The sequence below is a fragment of the Garra rufa genome, chromosome 1 (assembly GCF_049309525.1).
Source record: "Garra rufa chromosome 1, GarRuf1.0, whole genome shotgun sequence".
NCBI lineage: Eukaryota > Metazoa > Chordata > Actinopteri > Cypriniformes > Cyprinidae > Garra > Garra rufa.
This window is the reverse complement of record NC_133361.1, coordinates 83,841,958-83,864,884: the sequence shown is the minus strand read 5'-3', so window position 1 is coordinate 83,864,884 and position 22,927 is coordinate 83,841,958. Positions and strand designations below refer to the sequence as shown.

At 49.3% G+C, this 22,927-nt stretch overlaps 22 non-coding genes across 22 annotated transcripts; 16 read left to right on the top strand and 6 right to left on the bottom strand.

Moving 5' to 3' along the window:
* Positions 1-1,050: 1,050 nt before the first annotated feature.
* Positions 1,051-1,132, bottom strand: trnas-gcu (transfer RNA serine (anticodon GCU)). Its single transcript has one exon. It is a non-coding gene; the product is annotated as a tRNA-Ser (tRNA).
* Positions 1,133-3,353: 2,221 nt separating this feature from the next.
* LOC141348785 (U4 spliceosomal RNA) lies at positions 3,354-3,494 on the top strand. Its single transcript, XR_012357563.1, has one exon. It is a non-coding gene; the product is annotated as a U4 spliceosomal RNA (small nuclear RNA).
* A 1,132-nt stretch (positions 3,495-4,626) lies between these two features.
* Positions 4,627-4,700, top strand: trnan-guu (transfer RNA asparagine (anticodon GUU)). The gene has a single exon. It is a non-coding gene; the product is annotated as a tRNA-Asn (tRNA).
* Positions 4,701-5,700: 1,000 nt separating this feature from the next.
* Positions 5,701-5,782, bottom strand: trnas-gcu (transfer RNA serine (anticodon GCU)). Its single transcript has one exon. It is a non-coding gene; the product is annotated as a tRNA-Ser (tRNA).
* Positions 5,783-6,242: 460 nt separating this feature from the next.
* LOC141348771 (U4 spliceosomal RNA) lies at positions 6,243-6,383 on the top strand. The gene has a single exon (XR_012357560.1). It is a non-coding gene; the product is annotated as a U4 spliceosomal RNA (small nuclear RNA).
* Positions 6,384-7,241: 858 nt separating this feature from the next.
* On the top strand, positions 7,242-7,314 carry trnak-cuu (transfer RNA lysine (anticodon CUU)). Its single transcript has one exon. It is a non-coding gene; the product is annotated as a tRNA-Lys (tRNA).
* Positions 7,315-7,515: 201 nt separating this feature from the next.
* Positions 7,516-7,589, top strand: trnan-guu (transfer RNA asparagine (anticodon GUU)). The gene has a single exon. It is a non-coding gene; the product is annotated as a tRNA-Asn (tRNA).
* A 1,000-nt stretch (positions 7,590-8,589) lies between these two features.
* Positions 8,590-8,671, bottom strand: trnas-gcu (transfer RNA serine (anticodon GCU)). Its single transcript has one exon. It is a non-coding gene; the product is annotated as a tRNA-Ser (tRNA).
* A 460-nt stretch (positions 8,672-9,131) lies between these two features.
* Positions 9,132-9,272, top strand: LOC141348766 (U4 spliceosomal RNA). Its single transcript, XR_012357559.1, has one exon. It is a non-coding gene; the product is annotated as a U4 spliceosomal RNA (small nuclear RNA).
* Positions 9,273-10,404: 1,132 nt separating this feature from the next.
* trnan-guu (transfer RNA asparagine (anticodon GUU)) lies at positions 10,405-10,478 on the top strand. Its single transcript has one exon. It is a non-coding gene; the product is annotated as a tRNA-Asn (tRNA).
* A 1,535-nt stretch (positions 10,479-12,013) lies between these two features.
* Positions 12,014-12,154, top strand: LOC141348761 (U4 spliceosomal RNA). The gene has a single exon (XR_012357557.1). It is a non-coding gene; the product is annotated as a U4 spliceosomal RNA (small nuclear RNA).
* An 858-nt stretch (positions 12,155-13,012) lies between these two features.
* Positions 13,013-13,085, top strand: trnak-cuu (transfer RNA lysine (anticodon CUU)). The gene has a single exon. It is a non-coding gene; the product is annotated as a tRNA-Lys (tRNA).
* A 201-nt stretch (positions 13,086-13,286) lies between these two features.
* Positions 13,287-13,360, top strand: trnan-guu (transfer RNA asparagine (anticodon GUU)). Its single transcript has one exon. It is a non-coding gene; the product is annotated as a tRNA-Asn (tRNA).
* A 1,000-nt stretch (positions 13,361-14,360) lies between these two features.
* Positions 14,361-14,442, bottom strand: trnas-gcu (transfer RNA serine (anticodon GCU)). The gene has a single exon. It is a non-coding gene; the product is annotated as a tRNA-Ser (tRNA).
* Positions 14,443-14,902: 460 nt separating this feature from the next.
* Positions 14,903-15,043, top strand: LOC141348753 (U4 spliceosomal RNA). The gene has a single exon (XR_012357554.1). It is a non-coding gene; the product is annotated as a U4 spliceosomal RNA (small nuclear RNA).
* A 1,132-nt stretch (positions 15,044-16,175) lies between these two features.
* trnan-guu (transfer RNA asparagine (anticodon GUU)) lies at positions 16,176-16,249 on the top strand. Its single transcript has one exon. It is a non-coding gene; the product is annotated as a tRNA-Asn (tRNA).
* A 1,000-nt stretch (positions 16,250-17,249) lies between these two features.
* trnas-gcu (transfer RNA serine (anticodon GCU)) lies at positions 17,250-17,331 on the bottom strand. Its single transcript has one exon. It is a non-coding gene; the product is annotated as a tRNA-Ser (tRNA).
* A 460-nt stretch (positions 17,332-17,791) lies between these two features.
* LOC141348746 (U4 spliceosomal RNA) lies at positions 17,792-17,932 on the top strand. The gene has a single exon (XR_012357553.1). It is a non-coding gene; the product is annotated as a U4 spliceosomal RNA (small nuclear RNA).
* Positions 17,933-19,064: 1,132 nt separating this feature from the next.
* Positions 19,065-19,138, top strand: trnan-guu (transfer RNA asparagine (anticodon GUU)). The gene has a single exon. It is a non-coding gene; the product is annotated as a tRNA-Asn (tRNA).
* A 1,000-nt stretch (positions 19,139-20,138) lies between these two features.
* Positions 20,139-20,220, bottom strand: trnas-gcu (transfer RNA serine (anticodon GCU)). Its single transcript has one exon. It is a non-coding gene; the product is annotated as a tRNA-Ser (tRNA).
* Positions 20,221-20,680: 460 nt separating this feature from the next.
* LOC141284897 (U4 spliceosomal RNA) lies at positions 20,681-20,821 on the top strand. Its single transcript, XR_012338511.1, has one exon. It is a non-coding gene; the product is annotated as a U4 spliceosomal RNA (small nuclear RNA).
* An 858-nt stretch (positions 20,822-21,679) lies between these two features.
* On the top strand, positions 21,680-21,752 carry trnak-cuu (transfer RNA lysine (anticodon CUU)). The gene has a single exon. It is a non-coding gene; the product is annotated as a tRNA-Lys (tRNA).
* Positions 21,753-22,927: the final 1,175 nt, after the last annotated feature.

Here is a 22,927-nt window from a genome sequence, read left to right as displayed (position 1 = left end):
GCGTTCGGCTGTTAACCGAAAGGTTGGTGGTTCGAGCCCACCCAGGGACGTGTGAAATGCTGGAGTTTTGCACGCGCGTCAGGTGTCCACTAACGCCTATGCCATTCTTAGGGTTGCGAGGCACAGCTTTCTCAGGGCGTTTATCTTGTGCACCTTCAATAAGCTGGCTTGTTTTAAAAGAATTCAGCGGCGGGTGTTTGGTGAACATTTTCACCAGCTCGAGTAGTTTGCTGTGGCATGTGGATGCCTTCTTTACTGATGATCTGTCTCTGGGGCTCATCTAGTTGACATAGTTTCCGCTGACATTCGGCTGAAGGTGCTGATCCACTATCTGCTCTTGGTACGGACTGGAACCGGGGGACTGTAGTGACCATCAGATCGGAATACAGAATGGATCTGGTGGCTACGGTGACCTCAGAATAAGAAGAAACAGACTAATATTAATGTAGATGCAAAAGTTCCATGTTGCCACAAAGTCAATACCCAATACCCCACCGGGATGACTTGAAATACAGTCAGCATCGGCAATTTTTGCCAGTCTCTCTGGAGGCTTGTTGAGAAAGATAGTCTTGCTTCGTTTTGTTTCCTTTTATTGGCGTGGCTGGTTGTTGGTCCTCGTCAAAGAGGTGTCCACCGATCATAGCGTGCCGGAGCCAGAAGACTTGTTGTTTTGTCAATATGTTCTCAAGACTTTGCGGCAGTTATCAATAAACTACAGCACAGTCACAGCTCGCCGCTACCCATCGTAAACAGGTTGGGCCTGTCTGTTCCGGTGGGCTCTCAGTGGTGCTAAAGCATCAAATGAAGAGGATGGGATTCGAACCCACACAAACCAAGGCGTGCCGAGCACAACGGACTAGCCTTGCATCGCCTTAACCACTCGACCACCTTTCGTTTTGCGCGGTCCTTTTGTTTAACACTCCCGATTCAGACCACCAGCTCATTAGTAGAGCGATCGGTGAACTGAACTGAGTGTGTCAGATAGGGAAGACACACAAAAATTGCAGAGTGGGGTCCCCAGGACCGAGGATCACTGCTAAATGTACCGAACGACGAGGATGGGATTCGAACCCACGCGTGCAGAGCACAATGGATTAGCAGTCCATCGCCTTAACCACTCGGCCACCTCGTCATATTACGTGGCGTCTTTTATTTAGCACACCCGATTCAGATCATCAGCTCATTAGTAGAGAACTCAAAGAACTGAACTGAGTGTGTTAGATAAGGAGGACACACAAAAAGTTCAGCATGGGGTCCCCAGGACCTAGATTAAGGTCCAGTGCTAAAGGAACTGTAAGATTGTAATAGGGATTAATTACATAATAATTTATAATTTAGCTCAAAGGGAATCGAATATGATTCAATAGGGAATTTGAACAGAATCGCTGTTTTACGGCTGTTTCAGAGTCGACCCGCGATTCTTTCACAAGCCATTTAACAGGAACTCTGCAATGGATATTACTATCCAGAATATAGTGAAAACACTATATATTAGCACAGTAGCAAAATCAGCAGTTTAAGGCAGTAACTTGTAAGCACGAAACACAAGATACTTAATAAAAATATGAATTTATTGGATAAACCTAACACATACAAACTAAACTAACATAAACACACGCATTCACACAGGTTGCAGAAAGAGAAAGTGAGGAAAGAATGAGTTTAAAGGAATGAAAATATGAAGTCCCAAGTTATAGCAATATATGCAATTGCTTAGACCTGAACAACCATCAATCACTTAATTAACCCTCGTATTGAGTCTCTCAGAGAGGTTATTAAACTTTATCAAATGCACCAGTTCAGTTAGAACCTGGAAGTTACTTGCGTTGCCTTTGTGTGAAGGGAATTCCTTTCGTCGCTCGTTCCAGAAAGGGGTTTTCCCGAGATTGCTGATTGGTTGGTTCTGTGGTCCTTTGTGTGCTTGGGCGTTGGCTGGATATGAGAGTTGCGTGCTGTTGAAGTTGAGGTCAGCGAAGACGTTTAGGTCGGTCGCGGCTTGCACAACTTAACTAGAAACGAAACTCTCAACGGAAAGAAATAAAATGGATTAAAGAAAAAGATAGAGGTGTGGTGATCTCCTCATGTTTCCTTGAGGTGAGGAGGCTGGCGTGCAGGCCAGGCGGCGTCGAGACGCGGTGGCGCGAAGCACGTGAAGAGCGTTGTAAGGAGTAAGAAAAGTTGCAAGAGAAGAAGAGATTTGAGGGTGTCCTTGAGTTTTTAAACTCAGCCTTTGGACACCTCCCAAAATGATGTCTTGACCAATTAGAACATTGGCTGAACTCCGGTGGGCTGCTGGTTCCACCCTCCAAACCACAAATCACAATGTTATCTTATTAGTCCCGTGATCCCAAATTCCCGCTCTTTGCAGAGATAAATTTGGACATGATTTCTATAACAAGACTATAATACATTTCGCAAAGAATTGAATTACAGGAACATTTTGAGAATGCGATTTCCAGACCGTGCATATCAAACATCAATATAAACCATTAAACTATTCAATAGTTATCAAAAGGGACATACACAATGAGTGATTAAAACATGATAGACAAATGTGTGGGTTACATATATGATAGGAAGTTATACATAGAAATGAGGAGTTGCTCCTTAGTTCTTTAGCACATTTTAGGCGCATATGTACATCAATAGACAGTTTTCTGTGCCCTTCTGTGAGGGTCTGTTCTCTAAGCTGGGAGGTCAAAAGTTTAGGGAAGGAATTTCCGTTGTGTCCTGTGTGTGGGGGAAAACCAACCATATCGCTAATGACTTTAATCATGTGATGTTCAAAATGTGCATCTCTTTGACCATTAATCTTGGTTACTTGCTCCAAATTTGACAATCTCCTTATTCGAAGGATTTGATTATGAAGAAGTGTCTTTGTGTTAATTTTGCAAGTTCTTGGTTAGTTAGGTCTGCTTCAGGCTGGCGTTCTGGCGCCAGGCTATGAAACGTCAGATTTATGACGGGCCTCTTGGAATGTACGTCTGTAGAAGTGTTCTAACTTCTAATAGACTCTCTTAAATTGTCTGATTCTCGCTGAAATACTACAGAACCGAACGACAAGGATGGGATTAGCAGTCCATCGCCTTAACCACTCGGCCTCCCCGCCCCCTTGCTGACTGAGAGAGGCCATGCTGCGGACCTTTTCAGCTGCTGCTGTGCTTTCAGCAGGCTGTTTTGAGCACAGAGGGAATAGTGAATGAGCCGTCTTTTACACACCTCTAATCTGTTCCGTAGAAACACGGTGCAGCAACCCGTGCCAGGAGACTGTTTGTGCGGCAGTTTAAAGCTTGCTACCACCTTGTCGGTTCACATCCACGTAGGTGCCTGAAAAGGTCACGACCGTCGCCGGCATTCTTTCGCAGAGGCAATATTGTAGCCTGTGAGGTTTATCCGAGGCGCGATCATTGCTGGTTGAAAACTTTACCCAATACCCCGCCAGGATGACTTGAAATACAGTCAGCTTTGGCAATTTTTGCTAGCCTCTCTGGAGGCTTAGAGGGTTGTTGAGAAAAAGTAGTCTTGTTTCGTTTAGGTTTTGCTTCTCGTTGAAAAGGTGTCTGCTGATGATTGAGCGCCAGAGCCAGAAGGCTTGTTGTTTTGTAAATATGTCCTCAAGACGGGTATCATTAAACTGCAGCGCAATTACAGCTCACCGTTACCCATCGTAAACAGGTTGGGCCTGTCTGGTCCGGTGGGCTCTCAGTGGCGCTAAAGCTTCCAGTGCATGTCGAGCACAATGTATTAGCCTTCCACCGCCTTAACCGCTGGACCACCTCGTCATCTTGCGTGGTTTCTTTGTTTAACACTCCTGAATCATGTGCATGTGGATGCCTTCTTCGTCTTTTGTTTCAGCCGCCGAGGGCCTGTTTTCCACTGAGGCCCTGCGTCAAACTCCCTATGAGACACAATCGAACGTTAGTAGTAACCTCCGATTACGGCCGAATGTGGATTCTGCTCGGACGACGGGGCACCGGTACATCCTTTGTAGCTTTGGCTTGTTAGCCAAACGCTACAGCAGTTTGCCATTTCCCATCAAATCATCCTTGATTTCCTTAAGAAAGGTGCCCCAAATTGGTGGAAAATCACATCTCAACCATACGCTGTCCAAAGCATTGACCCGCCTTCACGCGGCAAAACAGAACGTGTTGTTGGCCCGCACTGCTGGGTCAAACTGCGCTTCCCAAAAATAGATTGGGTCAAAACCGACAGAAGAAAACTCTAAGCCTGCTCTAAGCCCTACCCACGGGGAGGGCTCGACAGTCTCGCACAACGCGAGAGCCTCCGTTTCGCCTGTGTAATTTGGGGGCCGATGAAAACTGGGTCCGACCCGGTGAAGAAGCCCACGACCAGCCCGGCTAGGTCAGTCGGTAGAGCATGAGACTCTTAATCTCAGGGTCGTGGGTTCGAGCCCCACGTTGGGTGGCTCTGTTGACTCTCTTTCTTCCCAAAAGGGTGGCGGGCTCCAGCGTGCCCATTCGCCGCGCAGGCTGAGTGGATTTTGCGAGCTCCGGAAACATCTTTCAAAACAGATGTCGCTGTTAGTGCGAGCGATTTTAATCCCTATCACTAACCCTAACCCTTGCTTTTACACCGGTGATCCGGCGGCAGCAAGCAACAGCGGCTGTCTCTGTGGCGCAATCGGTTAGCGCGTTCGGCTGTTAACCGAAAGGTTGGTGGTTCGAGCCCACCCAGGGACGTGTGAAATGCCGGAGTTTTGCACGCACGTCAGGTGTCCACTAACGCCTATGCCATTCTTAGGGTTGCGAGGCACAGCTTTCTCAGGGCGTTTATCTTGTGCACCTTCAATAAGCTGGCTTGTTTTAAAAGAATTCAGCGGCGGGTGTTTGGTGAACATTTTCACCAGCTCGAGTAGTTTGCTGTGGCATGTGGATGCCTTCTTTACTGATGATCTGTCTCTGGGGCTCATCTAGTTGACATAGTTTCCGCTGACATTCGGCTGAAGGTGCTGATCCACTATCTGCTCTTGGTACGGACTGGAACCGGGGGACTGTAGTGACCATCAGATCGGAAAACAGAATGGATCTGGTGGCTACGGTGACCTCAGAATAAGAAGAAACAGACTAATATTAATGTAGATGCAAAAGTTCCATGTTGCCACAAAGTCAATACCCAATACCCCACCGGGATGACTTGAAATACAGTCAGCATCGGCAATTTTTGCCAGTCTCTCTGGAGGCTTGTTGAGAAAGATAGTCTTGCTTCGTTTTGTTTCCTTTTATTGGCGTGGCTGGTTGTTGGTCCTCGTCAAAGAGGTGTCCACCGATCATAGCGTGCCGGAGCCAGAAGACTTGTTGTTTTGTCAATATGTTCTCAAGACTTTGCGGCAGTTATCAATAAACTACAGCACAGTCACAGCTCGCCGCTACCCATCGTAAACAGGTTGGGCCTGTCTGTTCCGGTGGGCTCTCAGTGGTGCTAAAGCATCAAATGAAGAGGATGGGATTCGAACCCACACAAACCAAGGCGTGCCGAGCACAACGGACTAGCCTTGCATCGCCTTAACCACTCGACCACCTTTCGTTTTGCGCGGTCCTTTTGTTTAACACTCCCGATTCAGACCACCAGCTCATTAGTAGAGCGATCGGTGAACTGAACTGAGTGTGTCAGATAGGGAAGACACACAAAAATTGCAGAGTGGGGTCCCCAGGACCGAGGATCACTGCTAAATGTACCGAACGACGAGGATGGGATTCGAACCCACGCGTGCAGAGCACAATGGATTAGCAGTCCATCGCCTTAACCACTCGGCCACCTCGTCATATTACGTGGCGTCTTTTATTTAGCACTCCCGATTCAGATCATCAGCTCTTTAGTAGAGAACTCAAAGAACTGAACTGAGTGTGTTAGATAAGGAGGACACACAAAAAGTTCAGCATGGGGTCCCCAGGACCTAGATTAAGGTCCAGTGCTAAAGGAACCGAACGACAAGGATGGGATTAGCAGTCCATCGCCTTAACCACTCGGCCTCCCCGCCCCCTTGCTGACTGAGAGAGGCCATGCTGCGGACCTTTTCAGCTGCTGCTGTGCTTTCAGCAGGCTGTTTTGAGCACAGAGGGAATAGTGAATGAGCCGTCTTTTACACACCTCTAATCTGTTCCGTAGAAACACGGTGCAGCAACCCGTGCCAGGAGACTGTTTGTGCGGCAGTTTAAAGCTTGCTACCACCTTGTCGGTTCACATCCACGTAGGTGCCTGAAAAGGTCACGACCGTCGCCGGCATTCTTTCGCAGAGGCAATATTGTAGCCTGTGAGGTTTATCCGAGGCGCGATCATTGCTGGTTGAAAACTTTACCCAATACCCCGCCAGGATGACTTGAAATACAGTCAGCTTTGGCAATTTTTGCTAGCCTCTCTGGAGGCTTAGAGTATTGTTGAGAAAAAGTAGTCTTGTTTCGTTTAGGTTTTGCTTCTCGTTGAAAAGGTGTCTGCTGATGATTGAGCGCCAGAGCCAGAAGGCTTGTTGTTTTGTAAATATGTCCTCAAGACGGGTATCATTAAACTGCAGCGCAATTACAGCTCACCGTTACCCATCGTAAACAGGTTGGGCCTGTCTGGTCCGGTGGGCTCTCAGTGGCGCTAAAGCTTCCAGTGCATGTCGAGCACAATGTATTAGCCTTCCACCGCCTTAACCGCTGGACCACCTCGTCATCTTGCGTGGTTTCTTTGTTTAACACTCCTGAATCATGTGCATGTGGATGCCTTCTTCGTCTTTTGTTTCAGCCGCCGACGGCCTGTTTTCCACTGAGGCCCTGCGTCAAACTCCCTATGAGACACAATCGAACGTTAGTAGTAACCTCCGATTACGGCCGAATGTGGATTCTGCTCGGACGACGGGGCACCGGTACATCCTTTGTAGCTTTGGCTTGTTAGCCAAACGCTACAGCAGTTTGCCATTTCCCATCAAATCATCCTTGATTTCCTTAAGAAAGGTGCCCCAAATTGGTGGAAAATCACATCTCAACCATACGCTGTCCAAAGCATTGACCCGCCTTCACGCGGCAAAACAGAACGTGTTGTTGGCCCGCACTGCTGGGTCAAACTGCGCTTCCCAAAAATAGATTGGGTCAAAACCGACAGTAGAAAACTCTAAGCCTGCTCTAAGCCCTACCCACGGGGAGGGCTCGACAGTCTCGCACAACGCGAGAGCCTCCGTTTCGCCTGTGTAATTTGGGGGCCGATGAAAACTGGGTCCGACCCAGTGAAGAAGCCCACGACCAGCCCGGCTAGCTCAGTCGGTAGAGCATGAGACTCTTAATCTCAGGGTCGTGGGTTCGAGCCCCACGTTGGGCGGCTCTGTTGACTCTCTTTCTTCCCAAAAGGGTGGCGGGCTCCAGCGTGCCCATTCGCCGCGCAGGCTGAGTGGATTTTGCGAGCTCCGGAAACATCTTTCAAAACAGATGTCGCTGTTAGTGCGAGCGATTTTAATCCCTATCACTAACCCTAACCCTTGCTTTTACACCGGTGATCCGGCGGCAGCAAGCAACAGCGGCTGTCTCTGTGGCGCAATCGGTTAGCGCGTTCGGCTGTTAACCGAAAGGTTGGTGGTTCGAGCCCACCCAGGGACGTGTGAAATGCCAGAGTTTTGCACGCGCGTCAGGTGTCCACTAACGCCTATGCCATTCTTAGGGTTGCGAGGCACAGCTTTCTCAGGGCGTTTATCTTGTGCACCTTCAATAAGCTGGCTTGTTTTAAAAGAATTCAGCGGCGGGTGTTTGGTGAACATTTTCACCAGCTCGAGTAGTTTGCTGTGGCATGTGGATGCCTTCTTTACTGATGATCTGTCTCTGGGGCTCATCTAGTTGACATAGTTTCCGCTGACATTCGGCTGAAGGTGCTGATCCACTATCTGCTCTTGGTACGGACTGGAACCGGGGGACTGTAGTGACCATCAGATCGGAATACAGAATGGATCTGGTGGCTACGGTGACCTCAGAATAAGAAGAAACAGACTAATATTAATGTAGATGCAAAAGTTCCATGTTGCCACAAAGTCAATACCCAATACCCCACCGGGATGACTTGAAATACAGTCAGCATCGGCAATTTTTGCCAGTCTCTCTGGAGGCTTGTTGAGAAAGATAGTCTTGCTTCGTTTTGTTTCCTTTTATTGGCGTGGCTGGTTGTTGGTCCTCGTCAAAGAGGTGTCCACCGATCATAGCGTGCCGGAGCCAGAAGACTTGTTGTTTTGTCAATATGTTCTCAAGACTTTGCGGCAGTTATCAATAAACTACAGCACAGTCACAGCTCGCCGCTACCCATCGTAAACAGGTTGGGCCTGTCTGTTCCGGTGGGCTCTCAGTGGTGCTAAAGCATCAAATGAAGAGGATGGGATTCGAACCCACACAAACCAAGGCGTGCCGAGCACAACGGACTAGCCTTGCATCGCCTTAACCACTCGACCACCTTTCGTTTTGCGCGGTCCTTTTGTTTAACACTCCCGATTCAGACCACCAGCTCATTAGTAGAGCGCTCGGTGAACTGAACTGAGTGTGTCAGATAGGGAAGACACACAAAAATTGCAGAGTGGGGTCCCCAGGACCGAGGATCACTGCTAAATGTACCGAACGACGAGGATGGGATTCGAACCCACGCGTGCAGAGCACAATGGATTAGCAGTCCATCGCCTTAACCACTCGGCCACCTCGTCATATTACGTGGCGTCTTTTATTTAGCACACCCGATTCAGATCATCAGCTAATTAGTAGAGAACTCAAAGAACTGAACTGAGTGTGTTAGATAAGGAGGACACACAAAAAGTTCAGCATGGGGTCCCCAGGACCTAGATTAAGGTCCAGTGCTAAAGGAACCGAACGACAAGGATGGGATTAGCAGTCCATCGCCTTAACCACTCGGCCTCCCCGCCCCCTTGCTGACTGAGAGAGGCCATGCTGCGGACCTTTTCAGCTGCTGCTGTGCTTTCAGCAGGCTGTTTTGAGCACAGAGGGAATAGTGAATGAGCCGTCTTTTACACACCTCTAATCTGTTCCGTAGAAACACGGTGCAGCAACCCGTGCCAGGAGACTGTTTGTGCGGCAGTTTAAAGCTTGCTACCACCTTGTCGGTTCACATCCACGTAGGTGCCTGAAAAGGTCACGACCGTCGCCGGCATTCTTTCGCAGAGGCAATATTGTAGCCTGTGAGGTTTATCCGAGGCGCGATCATTGCTGGTTGAAAACTTTACCCAATACCCCGCCAGGATGACTTGAAATACAGTCAGCTTTGGCAATTTTTGCTAGCCTCTCTGGAGGCTTAGAGTATTGTTGAGAAAAAGTAGTCTTGTTTCGTTTAGGTTTTGCTTCTCGTTGAAAAGGTGTCTGCTGATGATTGAGCGCCAGAGCCAGAAGGCTTGTTGTTTTGTAAATATGTCCTCAAGACGGGTATCATTAAACTGCAGCGCAATTACAGCTCACCGTTACCCATCGTAAACAGGTTGGGCCTGTCTGGTCCGGTGGGCTCTCAGTGGCGCTAAAGCTTCCAGTGCATGTCGAGCACAATGTATTAGCCTTCCACCGCCTTAACCGCTGGACCACCTCGTCATCTTGCGTGGTTTCTTTGTTTAACACTCCTGAATCATGTGCATGTGGATGCCTTCTTCGTCTTTTGTTTCAGCCGCCGAGGGCCTGTTTTCCACTGAGGCCCTGCGTCAAACTCCCTATGAGACACAATCGAACGTTAGTAGTAACCTCCGATTACGGCCGAATGTGGATTCTGCTCGGACGACGGGGCACCGGTACATCCTTTGTAGCTTTGGCTTGTTAGCCAAACGCTACAGCAGTTTGCCATTTCCCATCAAATCATCCTTGATTTCCTTAAGAAAGGTGCCCCAAATTGGTGGAAAATCACATCTCAACCATACGCTGTCCAAAGCATTGACCCGCCTTCACGCGGCAAAACAGAACGTGTTGTTGGCCCGCACTGCTGGGTCAAACTGCGCTTCCCAAAAATAGATTGGGTCAAAACCGACAGAAGAAAACTCTAAGCCTGCTCTAAGCCCTACCCACGGGGAGGGCTCGACAGTCTCGCACAACGCGAGAGCCTCCGTTTCGCCTGTGTAATTTGGGGGCCGATGAAAACTGGGTCCGACCCGGTGAAGAAGCCCACGACCAGCCCGGCTAGGTCAGTCGGTAGAGCATGAGACTCTTAATCTCAGGGTCGTGGGTTCGAGCCCCATGTTGGGTGGCTCTGTTGACTCTCTTTCTTCCCAAAAGGGTGGCGGGCTCCAGCGTGCCCATTCGCCGCGCAGGCTGAGTGGATTTTGCGAGCTCCGGAAACATCTTTCAAAACAGATGTCGCTGTTAGTGCGAGCGATTTTAATCCCTATCACTAACCCTAACCCTTGCTTTTACACCGGTGATCCGGCGGCAGCAAGCAACAGCGGCTGTCTCTGTGGCGCAATCGGTTAGCGCGTTCGGCTGTTAACCGAAAGGTTGGTGGTTCGAGCCCACCCAGGGACGTGTGAAATGCCGGAGTTTTGCACGCACGTCAGGTGTCCACTAACGCCTATGCCATTCTTAGGGTTGCGAGGCACAGCTTTCTCAGGGCGTTTATCTTGTGCACCTTCAATAAGCTGGCTTGTTTTAAAAGAATTCAGCGGCGGGTGTTTGGTGAACATTTTCACCAGCTCGAGTAGTTTGCTGTGGCATGTGGATGCCTTCTTTACTGATGATCTGTCTCTGGGGCTCATCTAGTTGACATAGTTTCCGCTGACATTCGGCTGAAGGTGCTGATCCACTATCTGCTCTTGGTACGGACTGGAACCGGGGGACTGTAGTGACCATCAGATCGGAAAACAGAATGGATCTGGTGGCTACGGTGACCTCAGAATAAGAAGAAACAGACTAATATTAATGTAGATGCAAAAGTTCCATGTTGCCACAAAGTCAATACCCCACCGGGATGACTTGAAATACAGTCAGCATCGGCAATTTTTGCCAGTCTCTCTGGAGGCTTGTTGAGAAAGATAGTCTTGCTTCGTTTTGTTTCCTTTTATTGGCGTGGCTGGTTGTTGGTCCTCGTCAAAGAGGTGTCCACCGATCATAGCGTGCCGGAGCCAGAAGACTTGTTGTTTTGTCAATATGTTCTCAAGACTTTGCGGCAGTTATCAATAAACTACAGCACAGTCACAGCTCGCCGCTACCCATCGTAAACAGGTTGGGCCTGTCTGTTCCGGTGGGCTCTCAGTGGTGCTAAAGCATCAAATGAAGAGGATGGGATTCGAACCCACACAAACCAAGGCGTGCCGAGCACAACGGACTAGCCTTGCATCGCCTTAACCACTCGACCACCTTTCGTTTCGCGCGGTCCTTTTGTTTAACACTCCCGATTCAGACCACCAGCTCATTAGTAGAGCGCTCGGTGAACTGAACTGAGTGTGTCAGATAGGGAAGACACACAAAAATTGCAGAGTGGGGTCCCCAGGACCGAGGATCACTGCTAAATGTACCGAACAACGAGGATGGGATTCGAACCCACGCGTGCAGAGCACAATGGATTAGCAGTCCATCGCCTTAACCACTCGGCCACCTCGTCATATTACGTGGCGTCTTTTATTTAGCACTCCCGATTCAGATCATCAGCTCATTAGTAGAGAACTCAAAGAACTGAACTGAGTGTGTTAGATAAGGAGGACACACAAAAAGTTCAGCATGGGGTCCCCAGGACCTAGATTAAGGTCCAGTGCTAAAGGAACCGAACGACAAGGATGGGATTAGCAGTCCATCGCCTTAACCACTCGGCCTCCCCGCCCCCTTGCTGACTGAGAGAGGCCATGCTGCGGACCTTTTCAGCTGCTGCTGTGCTTTCAGCAGGCTGTTTTGAGCACAGAGGGAATAGTGAATGAGCCGTCTTTTACACACCTCTAATCTGTTCCGTAGAAACACGGTGCAGCAACCCGTGCCAGGAGACTGTTTGTGCGGCAGTTTAAAGCTTGCTACCACCTTGTCGGTTCACATCCACGTAGGTGCCTGAAAAGGTCACGACCGTCGCCGGCATTCTTTCGCAGAGGCAATATTGTAGCCTGTGAGGTTTATCCGAGGCGCGATCATTGCTGGTTGAAAACTTTACCCAATACCCCGCCAGGATGACTTGAAATACAGTCAGCTTTGGCAATTTTTGCTAGCCTCTCTGGAGGCTTAGAGTATTGTTGAGAAAAAGTAGTCTTGTTTCGTTTAGGTTTTGCTTCTCGTTGAAAAGGTGTCTGCTGATGATTGAGCGCCAGAGCCAGAAGGCTTGTTGTTTTGTAAATATGTCCTCAAGACGGGTATCATTAAACTGCAGCGCAATTACAGCTCACCGTTACCCATCGTAAACAGGTTGGGCCTGTCTGGTCCGGTGGGCTCTCAGTGGCGCTAAAGCTTCCAGTGCATGTCGAGCACAATGTATTAGCCTTCCACCGCCTTAACCGCTGGACCACCTCGTCATCTTGCGTGGTTTCTTTGTTTAACACTCCTGAATCATGTGCATGTGGATGCCTTCTTCGTCTTTTGTTTCAGCCGCCGACGGCCTGTTTTCCACTGAGGCCCTGCGTCAAACTCCCTATGAGACACAATCGAACGTTAGTAGTAACCTCCGATTACGGCCGAATGTGGATTCTGCTCGGACGACGGGGCACCGGTACATCCTTTGTAGCTTTGGCTTGTTAGCCAAACGCTACAGCAGTTTGCCATTTCCCATCAAATCATCCTTGATTTCCTTAAGAAAGGTGCCCCAAATTGGTGGAAAATCACATCTCAACCATACGCTGTCCAAAGCATTGACCCGCCTTCACGCGGCAAAACAGAACGTGTTGTTGGCCCGCACTGCTGGGTCAAACTGCGCTTCCCAAAAATAGATTGGGTCAAAACCGACAGTAGAAAACTCTAAGCCTGCTCTAAGCCCTACCCACGGGGAGGGCTCGACAGTCTCGCACAACGCGAGAGCCTCCGTTTCGCCTGTGTAATTTGGGGGCCGATGAAAACTGGGTCCGACCCAGTGAAGAAGCCCACGACCAGCCCGGCTAGCTCAGTCGGTAGAGCATGAGACTCTTAATCTCAGGGTCGTGGGTTCGAGCCCCACGTTGGGCGGCTCTGTTGACTCTCTTTCTTCCCAAAAGGGTGGCGGGCTCCAGCGTGCCCATTCGCCGCGCAGGCTGAGTGGATTTTGCGAGCTCCGGAAACATCTTTCAAAACAGATGTCGCTGTTAGTGCGAGCGATTTTAATCCCTATCACTAACCCTAACCCTTGCTTTTACACCGGTGATCCGGCGGCAGCAAGCAACAGCGGCTGTCTCTGTGGCGCAATCGGTTAGCGCGTTCGGCTGTTAACCGAAAGGTTGGTGGTTCGAGCCCACCCAGGGACGTGTGAAATGCCAGAGTTTTGCACGCGCGTCAGGTGTCCACTAACGCCTATGCCATTCTTAGGGTTGCGAGGCACAGCTTTCTCAGGGCGTTTATCTTGTGCACCTTCAATAAGCTGGCTTGTTTTAAAAGAATTCAGCGGCGGGTGTTTGGTGAACATTTTCACCAGCTCGAGTAGTTTGCTGTGGCATGTGGATGCCTTCTTTACTGATGATCTGTCTCTGGGGCTCATCTAGTTGACATAGTTTCCGCTGACATTCGGCTGAAGGTGCTGATCCACTATCTGCTCTTGGTACGGACTGGAACCGGGGGACTGTAGTGACCATCAGATCGGAATACAGAATGGATCTGGTGGCTACGGTGACCTCAGAATAAGAAGAAACAGACTAATATTAATGTAGATGCAAAAGTTCCATGTTGCCACAAAGTCAATACCCAATACCCCACCGGGATGACTTGAAATACAGTCAGCATCGGCAATTTTTGCCAGTCTCTCTGGAGGCTTGTTGAGAAAGATAGTCTTGCTTCGTTTTGTTTCCTTTTATTGGCGTGGCTGGTTGTTGGTCCTCGTCAAAGAGGTGTCCACCGATCATAGCGTGCCGGAGCCAGAAGACTTGTTGTTTTGTCAATATGTTCTCAAGACTTTGCGGCAGTTATCAATAAACTACAGCACAGTCACAGCTCGCCGCTACCCATCGTAAACAGGTTGGGCCTGTCTGTTCCGGTGGGCTCTCAGTGGTGCTAAAGCATCAAATGAAGAGGATGGGATTCGAACCCACACAAACCAAGGCGTGCCGAGCACAACGGACTAGCCTTGCATCGCCTTAACCACTCGACCACCTTTCGTTTTGCGCGGTCCTTTTGTTTAACACTCCCGATTCAGACCACCAGCTCATTAGTAGAGCGCTCGGTGAACTGAACTGAGTGTGTCAGATAGGGAAGACACACAAAAATTGCAGAGTGGGGTCCCCAGGACCGAGGATCACTGCTAAATGTACCGAACGACGAGGATGGGATTCGAACCCACGCGTGCAGAGCACAATGGATTAGCAGTCCATCGCCTTAACCACTCGGCCACCTCGTCATATTACGTGGCGTCTTTTATTTAGCACTCCCGATTCAGATCATCAGCTCATTAGTAGAGAACTCAAAGAACTGAACTGAGTGTGTTAGATAAGGAGGACACACAAAAAGTTCAGCATGGGGTCCCCAGGACCTAGATTAAGGTCCAGTGCTAAAGGAACCGAACGACAAGGATGGGATTAGCAGTCCATCGCCTTAACCACTCGGCCTCCCCGCCCCCTTGCTGACTGAGAGAGGCCATGCTGCGGACCTTTTCAGCTGCTGCTGTGCTTTCAGCAGGCTGTTTTGAGCACAGAGGGAATAGTGAATGAGCCGTCTTTTACACACCTCTAATCTGTTCCGTAGAAACACGGTGCAGCAACCCGTGCCAGGAGACTGTTTGTGCGGCAGTTTAAAGCTTGCTACCACCTTGTCGGTTCACATCCACGTAGGTGCCTGAAAAGGTCATGACCGTCGCCGGCATTCTTTCGCAGAGGCAATATTGTAGCCTGTGAGGTTTATCCGAGGCGCGATCATTGCTGGTTGAAAACTTTACCCAATACCCCGCCAGGATGACTTGAAATACAGTCAGCTTTGGCAATTTTTGCTAGCCTCTCTGGAGGCTTAGAGTATTGTTGAGAAAAAGTAGTCTTGTTTCGTTTAGGTTTTGCTTCTCGTTGAAAAGGTGTCTGCTGATGATTGAGCGCCAGAGCCAGAAGGCTTGTTGTTTTGTAAATATGTCCTCAAGACGGGTATCATTAAACTGCAGCGCAATTACAGCTCACCGTTACCCATCGTAAACAGGTTGGGCCTGTCTGGTCCGGTGGGCTCTCAGTGGCGCTAAAGCTTCCAGTGCATGTCGAGCACAATGTATTAGCCTTCCACCGCCTTAACCGCTGGACCACCTCGTCATCTTGCGTGGTTTCTTTGTTTAACACTCCTGAATCATGTGCATGTGGATGCCTTCTTCGTCTTTTGTTTCAGCCGCCGAGGGCCTGTTTTCCACTGAGGCCCTGCGTCAAACTCCCTATGAGACACAATCGAACGTTAGTAGTAACCTCCGATTACGGCCGAATGTGGATTCTGCTCGGACGACGGGGCACCGGTACATCCTTTGTAGCTTTGGCTTGTTAGCCAAACGCTACAGCAGTTTGCCATTTCCCATCAAATCATCCTTGATTTCCTTAAGAAAGGTGCCCCAAATTGGTGGAAAATCACATCTCAACCATACGCTGTCCAAAGCATTGACCCGCCTTCACGCGGCAAAACAGAACGTGTTGTTGGCCCGCACTGCTGGGTCAAACTGCGCTTCCCAAAAATAGATTGGGTCAAAACCGACAGAAGAAAACTCTAAGCCTGCTCTAAGCCCTACCCACGGGGAGGGCTCGACAGTCTCGCACAACGCGAGAGCCTCCGTTTCGCCTGTGTAATTTGGGGGCCGATGAAAACTGGGTCCGACCCGGTGAAGAAGCCCACGACCAGCCCGGCTAGGTCAGTCGGTAGAGCATGAGACTCTTAATCTCAGGGTCGTGGGTTCGAGCCCCACGTTGGGCGGCTCTGTTGACTCTCTTTCTTCCCAAAAGGGTGGCGGGCTCCAGCGTGCCCATTCGCCGCGCAGGCTGAGTGGATTTTGCGAGCTCCGGAAACATCTTTCAAAACAGATGTCGCTGTTAGTGCGAGCGATTTTAATCCCTATCACTAACCCTAACCCTTGCTTTTACACCGGTGATCCGGCGGCAGCAAGCAACAGCGGCTGTCTCTGTGGCGCAATCGGTTAGCGCGTTCGGCTGTTAACCGAAAGGTTGGTGGTTCGAGCCCACCCAGGGACGTGTGAAATGCCGGAGTTTTGCACGCACGTCAGGTGTCCACTAACGCCTATGCCATTCTTAGGGTTGCGAGGCACAGCTTTCTCAGGGCGTTTATCTTGTGCACCTTCAATAAGCTGGCTTGTTTTAAAAGAATTCAGCGGCGGGTGTTTGGTGAACATTTTCACCAGCTCGAGTAGTTTGCTGTGGCATGTGGATGCCTTCTTTACTGATGATCTGTCTCTGGGGCTCATCTAGTTGACATAGTTTCCGCTGACATTCGGCTGAAGGTGCTGATCCACTATCTGCTCTTGGTACGGACTGGAACCGGGGGACTGTAGTGACCATCAGATCGGAAAACAGAATGGATCTGGTGGCTACGGTGACCTCAGAATAAGAAGAAACAGACTAATATTAATGTAGATGCAAAAGTTCCATGTTGCCACAAAGTCAATACCCAATACCCCACCGGGATGACTTGAAATACAGTCAGCATCGGCAATTTTTGCCAGTCTCTCTGGAGGCTTGTTGAGAAAGATAGTCTTGCTTCGTTTTGTTTCCTTTTATTGGCGTGGCTGGTTGTTGGTCCTCGTCAAAGAGGTGTCCACCGATCATAGCGTGCCGGAGCCAGAAGACTTGTTGTTTTGTCAATATGTTCTCAAGACTTTGCGGCAGTTATCAATAAACTACAGCACAGTCACAGCTCGCCGCTACCCATCGTAAACAGGTTGGGCCTGTCTGTTCCGGTGGGCTCTCAGTGGTGCTAAAGCATCAAATGAAGAGGATGGGATTCGAACCCACACAAACCAAGGCGTGCCGAGCACAACGGACTAGCCTTGCATCGCCTTAACCACTCGACCACCTTTCGTTTTGCGCGGTCCTTTTGTTTAACACTCCCGATTCAGACCACCAGCTCATTAGTAGAGCGATCGGTGAACTGAACTGAGTGTGTCAGATAGGGAAGACACACAAAAATTGCAGAGTGGGGTCCCCAGGACCGAGGATCACTGCTAAATGTACCGAACGACGAGGATGGGATTCGAACCCACGCGTGCAGAGCACAATGGATTAGCAGTCCATCGCCTTAACCACTCGGCCACCTCGTCATATTACGTGGCGTCTTTTATTTAGCACACCCGATTCAGATCATCAGCTCATTAGTAGAGAACTCAAAGAACTGAACTGAGTGTGTTAGATAAGGAGGACACACAAAAAGTTCAGCATGGGGTCCCCAGGACCTAGATTAAGGTCCAGTGCTAAAGGAACCGAACGACAAGGATGGGATTAGCAGTCCATCGCCTTAACCACTCGGCCTCCCCGCCCCCTTGCTGACTGAGAGAGGCCATGCTGCGGACCTTTTCAGCTGCTGCTGTGCTTTCAGCAGGCTGTTTTGAGCACAGAGGGAATAGTGAATGAGCCGTCTTTTACACACCTCTAATCTGTTCCGTAGAAACACGGTGCAGCAACCCGTGCCAGGAGACTGTTTGTGCGGCAGTTTAAAGCTTGCTACCACCTTGTCGGTTCACATCCACGTAGGTGCCTGAAAAGGTCACGACCGTCGCCGGCATTCTTTCGCAGAGGCAATATTGTAGCCTGTGAGGTTTATCCGAGGCGCGATCATTGCTGGTTGAAAACTTTACCCAATACCCCGCCAGGATGACTTGAAATACAGTCAGCTTTGGCAATTTTTGCTAGCCTCTCTGGAGGCTTAGAGTATTGTTGAGAAAAAGTAGTCTTGTTTCGTTTAGGTTTTGCTTCTCGTTGAAAAGGTGTCTGCTGATGATTGAGCGCCAGAGCCAGAAGGCTTGTTGTTTTGTAAATATGTCCTCAAGACGGGTATCATTAAACTGCAGCGCAATTACAGCTCACCGTTACCCATCGTAAACAGGTTGGGCCTGTCTGGTCCGGTGGGCTCTCAGTGGCGCTAAAGCTTCCAGTGCATGTCGAGCACAATGTATTAGCCTTCCACCGCCTTAACCGCTGGACCACCTCGTCATCTTGCGTGGTTTCTTTGTTTAACACTCCTGAATCATGTGCATGTGGATGCCTTCTTCGTCTTTTGTTTCAGCCGCCGAGGGCCTGTTTTCCACTGAGGCCCTGCGTCAAACTCCCTATGAGACACAATCGAACGTTAGTAGTAACCTCCGATTACGGCCGAATGTGGATTCTGCTCGGACGACGGGGCACCGGTACATCCTTTGTAGCTTTGGCTTGTTAGCCAAACGCTACAGCAGTTTGCCATTTCCCATCAAATCATCCTTGATTTCCTTAAGAAAGGTGCCCCAAATTGGTGGAAAATCACATCTCAACCATACGCTGTCCAAAGCATTGACCCGCCTTCACGCGGCAAAACAGAACGTGTTGTTGGCCCGCACTGCTGGGTCAAACTGCGCTTCCCAAAAATAGATTGGGTCAAAACCGACAGAAGAAAACTCTAAGCCTGCTCTAAGCCCTACCCACGGGGAGGGCTCGACAGTCTCGCACAACGCGAGAGCCTCCGTTTCGCCTGTGTAATTTGGGGGCCGATGAAAACTGGGTCCGACCCGGTGAAGAAGCCCACGACCAGCCCGGCTAGGTCAGTCGGTAGAGCATGAGACTCTTAATCTCAGGGTCGTGGGTTCGAGCCCCACGTTGGGTGGCTCTGTTGACTCTCTTTCTTCCCAAAAGGGTGGCGGGCTCCAGCGTGCCCATTCGCCGCGCAGGCTGAGTGGATTTTGCGAGCTCCGGAAACATCTTTCAAAACAGATGTCGCTGTTAGTGCGAGCGATTTTAATCCCTATCACTAACCCTAACCCTTGCTTTTACACCGGTGATCCGGCGGCAGCAAGCAACAGCGGCTGTCTCTGTGGCGCAATCGGTTAGCGCGTTCGGCTGTTAACCGAAAGGTTGGTGGTTCGAGCCCACCCAGGGACGTGTGAAATGCCGGAGTTTTGCACGCGCGTCAGGTGTCCACTAACGCCTATGCCATTCTTAGGGTTGCGAGGCACAGCTTTCTCAGGGCGTTTATCTTGTGCACCTTCAATAAGCTGGCTTGTTTTAAAAGAATTCAGCGGCGGGTGTTTGGTGAACATTTTCACCAGCTCGAGTAGTTTGCTGTGGCATGTGGATGCCTTCTTTACTGATGATCTGTCTCTGGGGCTCATCTAGTTGACATAGTTTCCGCTGACATTCGGCTGAAGGTGCTGATCCACTATCTGCTCTTGGTACGGACTGGAACCGGGGGACTGTAGTGACCATCAGATCGGAATACAGAATGGATCTGGTGGCTACGGTGACCTCAGAATAAGAAGAAACAGACTAATATTAATGTAGATGCAAAAGTTCCATGTTGCCACAAAGTCAATACCCAATACCCCACCGGGATGACTTGAAATACAGTCAGCATCGGCAATTTTTGCCAGTCTCTCTGGAGGCTTGTTGAGAAAGATAGTCTTGCTTCGTTTTGTTTCCTTTTATTGGCGTGGCTGGTTGTTGGTCCTCGTCAAAGAGGTGTCCACCGATCATAGCGTGCCGGAGCCAGAAGACTTGTTGTTTTGTCAATATGTTCTCAAGACTTTGCGGCAGTTATCAATAAACTACAGCACAGTCACAGCTCGCCGCTACCCATCGTAAACAGGTTGGGCCTGTCTGTTCCGGTGGGCTCTCAGTGGTGCTAAAGCATCAAATGAAGAGGATGGGATTCGAACCCACACAAACCAAGGCGTGCCGAGCACAACGGACAAGCCTTGCATCGCCTTAACCACTCGACCACCTTTCGTTTTGCGCGGTCCTTTTGTTTAACACTCCCGATTCAGACCACCAGCTCATTAGTAGAGCGCTCGGTGAACTGAACTGAGTGTGTCAGATAGGGAAGACACACAAAAATTGCAGAGTGGGGTCCCCAGGACCGAGGATCACTACTAAATGTACCGAACGACGAGGATGGGATTCGAACCCACGCGTGCAGAGCACAATGGATTAGCAGTCCATCGCCTTAACCACTCGGCCACCTCGTCATATTACGTGGCGTCTTTTATTTAGCACTCCCGATTCAGATCATCAGCTCATTAGTAGAGAACTCAAAGAACTGAACTGAGTGTGTTAGATAAGGAGGACACACAAAAAGTTCAGCATGGGGTCCCCAGGACCTAGATTAAGGTCCAGTGCTAAAGGAACCGAACGACAAGGATGGGATTAGCAGTCCATCGCCTTAACCACTCGGCCTCCCCGCCCCCTTGCTGACTGAGAGAGGCCATGCTGCGGACCTTTTCAGCTGCTGCTGTGCTTTCAGCAGGCTGTTTTGAGCACAGAGGGAATAGTGAATGAGCCGTCTTTTACACACCTCTAATCTGTTCCGTAGAAACACGGTGCAGCAACCCGTGCCAGGAGACTGTTTGTGCGGCAGTTTAAAGCTTGCTACCACCTTGTCGGTTCACATCCACGTAGGTGCCTGAAAAGGTCACGACCGTCGCCGGCATTCTTTCGCAGAGGCAATATTGTAGCCTGTGAGGTTTATCCGAGGCGCGATCATTGCTGGTTAAAAACTTTACCCAATACCCCGCCAGGATGACTTGAAATACAGTCAGCTTTGGCAATTTTTGCTAGCCTCTCTGGAGGCTTAGAGTATTGTTGAGAAAAAGTAGTCTTGTTTCGTTTAGGTTTTGCTTCTCGTTGAAAAGGTGTCTGCTGATGATTGAGCGCCAGAGCCAGAAGGCTTGTTGTTTTGTAAATATGTCCTCAAGACGGGTATCATTAAACTGCAGCGCAATTACAGCTCACCGTTACCCATCGTAAACAGGTTGGGCCTGTCTGGTCCGGTGGGCTCTCAGTGGCGCTGAAGCTTCCAGTGCATGTCGAGCACAATGTATTAGCCTTCCACCGCCTTAACCGCTGGACCACCTCGTCATCTTGCGTGGTTTCTTTGTTTAACACTCCTGAATCATGTGCATGTGGATGCCTTCTTCGTCTTTTGTTTCAGCCGCCGAGGGCCTGTTTTCCACTGAGGCCCTGCGTCAAACTCCCTATGAGACACAATCGAACGTTAGTAGTAACCTCCGATTACGGCCGAATGTGGATTCTGCTCGGACGACGGGGCACCGGTATATCCTTTGTAGCTTTGGCTTGTTAGCCAAACGCTACAGCAGTTTGCCATTTCCCATCAAATCATCCTTGATTTCCTTAAGAAAGGTGCCCCAAATTGGTGGAAAATCACATCTCAACCATACGCTGTCCAAAGCATTGACCCGCCTTCACGCGGCAAAACAGAACGTGTTGTTGGCCCGCACTGCTGGGTCAAACTGCGCTTCCCAAAAATAGATTGGGTCAAAACCGACAGTAGAAAACTCTAAGCCTGCTCTAAGCCCTACCCACGGGGAGGGCTCGACAGTCTCGCACAACGCGAGAGCCTCCGTTTCGCCTGTGTAATTTGGGGGCCGATGAAAACTGGGTCCGACCCAGTGAAGAAGCCCACGACCAGCCCGGCTAGCTCAGTCGGTAGAGCATGAGACTCTTAATCTCAGGGTCGTGGGTTCGAGCCCCACGTTGGGCGGCTCTGTTGACTCTCTTTCTTCCCAAAAGGGTGGCGGGCTCCAGCGTGCCCATTCGCCGCGCAGGCTGAGTGGATTTTGCGAGCTCCGGAAACATCTTTCAAAACAGATGTCGCTGTTAGTGCGAGCGATTTTAATCCCTATCACTAACCCTAACCCTTGCTTTTACACCGGTGATCCGGCGGCAGCAAGCAACAGCGGCTGTCTCTGTGGCGCTACCTGGAGCAGGATCGTCTGTTTCCACGGCCGTCTCCTCGTCCAATCGCCGATCTCGCCGTCCATTGTCAGAATGGACGAGAGCCAATCGCGTCGCTCGCCGTCCAATGTGAGAATGGACGGGAGCCAATCGCGTCGCTCGAGCTCCATTGTTAAGAGCCACTCACCATGCTTAGTTTCATTCTAAGTCAGGTTCAAAAATCAGACGAACGGAATATAGGATAACTTTTCAAAGTAAGTAATACATGTTTTCTACTTTCTTCCTCTCTGTTTACAATGTTCTCAATTGGTAAACTCGTTACGTTTTCGTCCGTCATTCATCCGTGTTTGGCGTTCACAAACTTTTGACTCGCGAATTGCCCATAATGAAACACCGTTTAAATGTAATCTAACTTTCTAAAGTCAATTTACTCGTTCTTAAGTTCGATTTAAATGGGGGAAAAACGCGTTTCAGCTGTAAGTGCAGTCATCCCTTATGACAATTTACCTTGTTTTTACTATAGTAAAAGCGTAGTAACCATGTTGTGTTTTTGGCTGATCGATTACAACTGTATGAACACAGTCTTACTATAAAGGAAAATCTGAATGAACAGCAACAACAAAAAACGTGCTTGTGTTTGTCGTCATTTACCATGGCTTTACTATAGTGAAAGTGTAGTAATCATGTTTTCTTTTCATTACTTGCCTATAATCTCACATATTTAACACAATTGTGCCTGTAATCGTACTTATTGAACTCAGTTTACTCGTTCTTTAAGTGTAAACACAGTCTTACTATAAATAAAAATATGAATGAAAAAAAAACAAGTCATTTACCATGCTTTTACTATAGTGAAAGTGTAGTAATCATGTTTTGTTTCCATGATTTGACTATAATCTTACATATAAAACACCATTTGCCTGTAATTTTGCATAGTAAACACATCTATTCTATTTAAAGTTTGATTTGGATTTAAAAAAT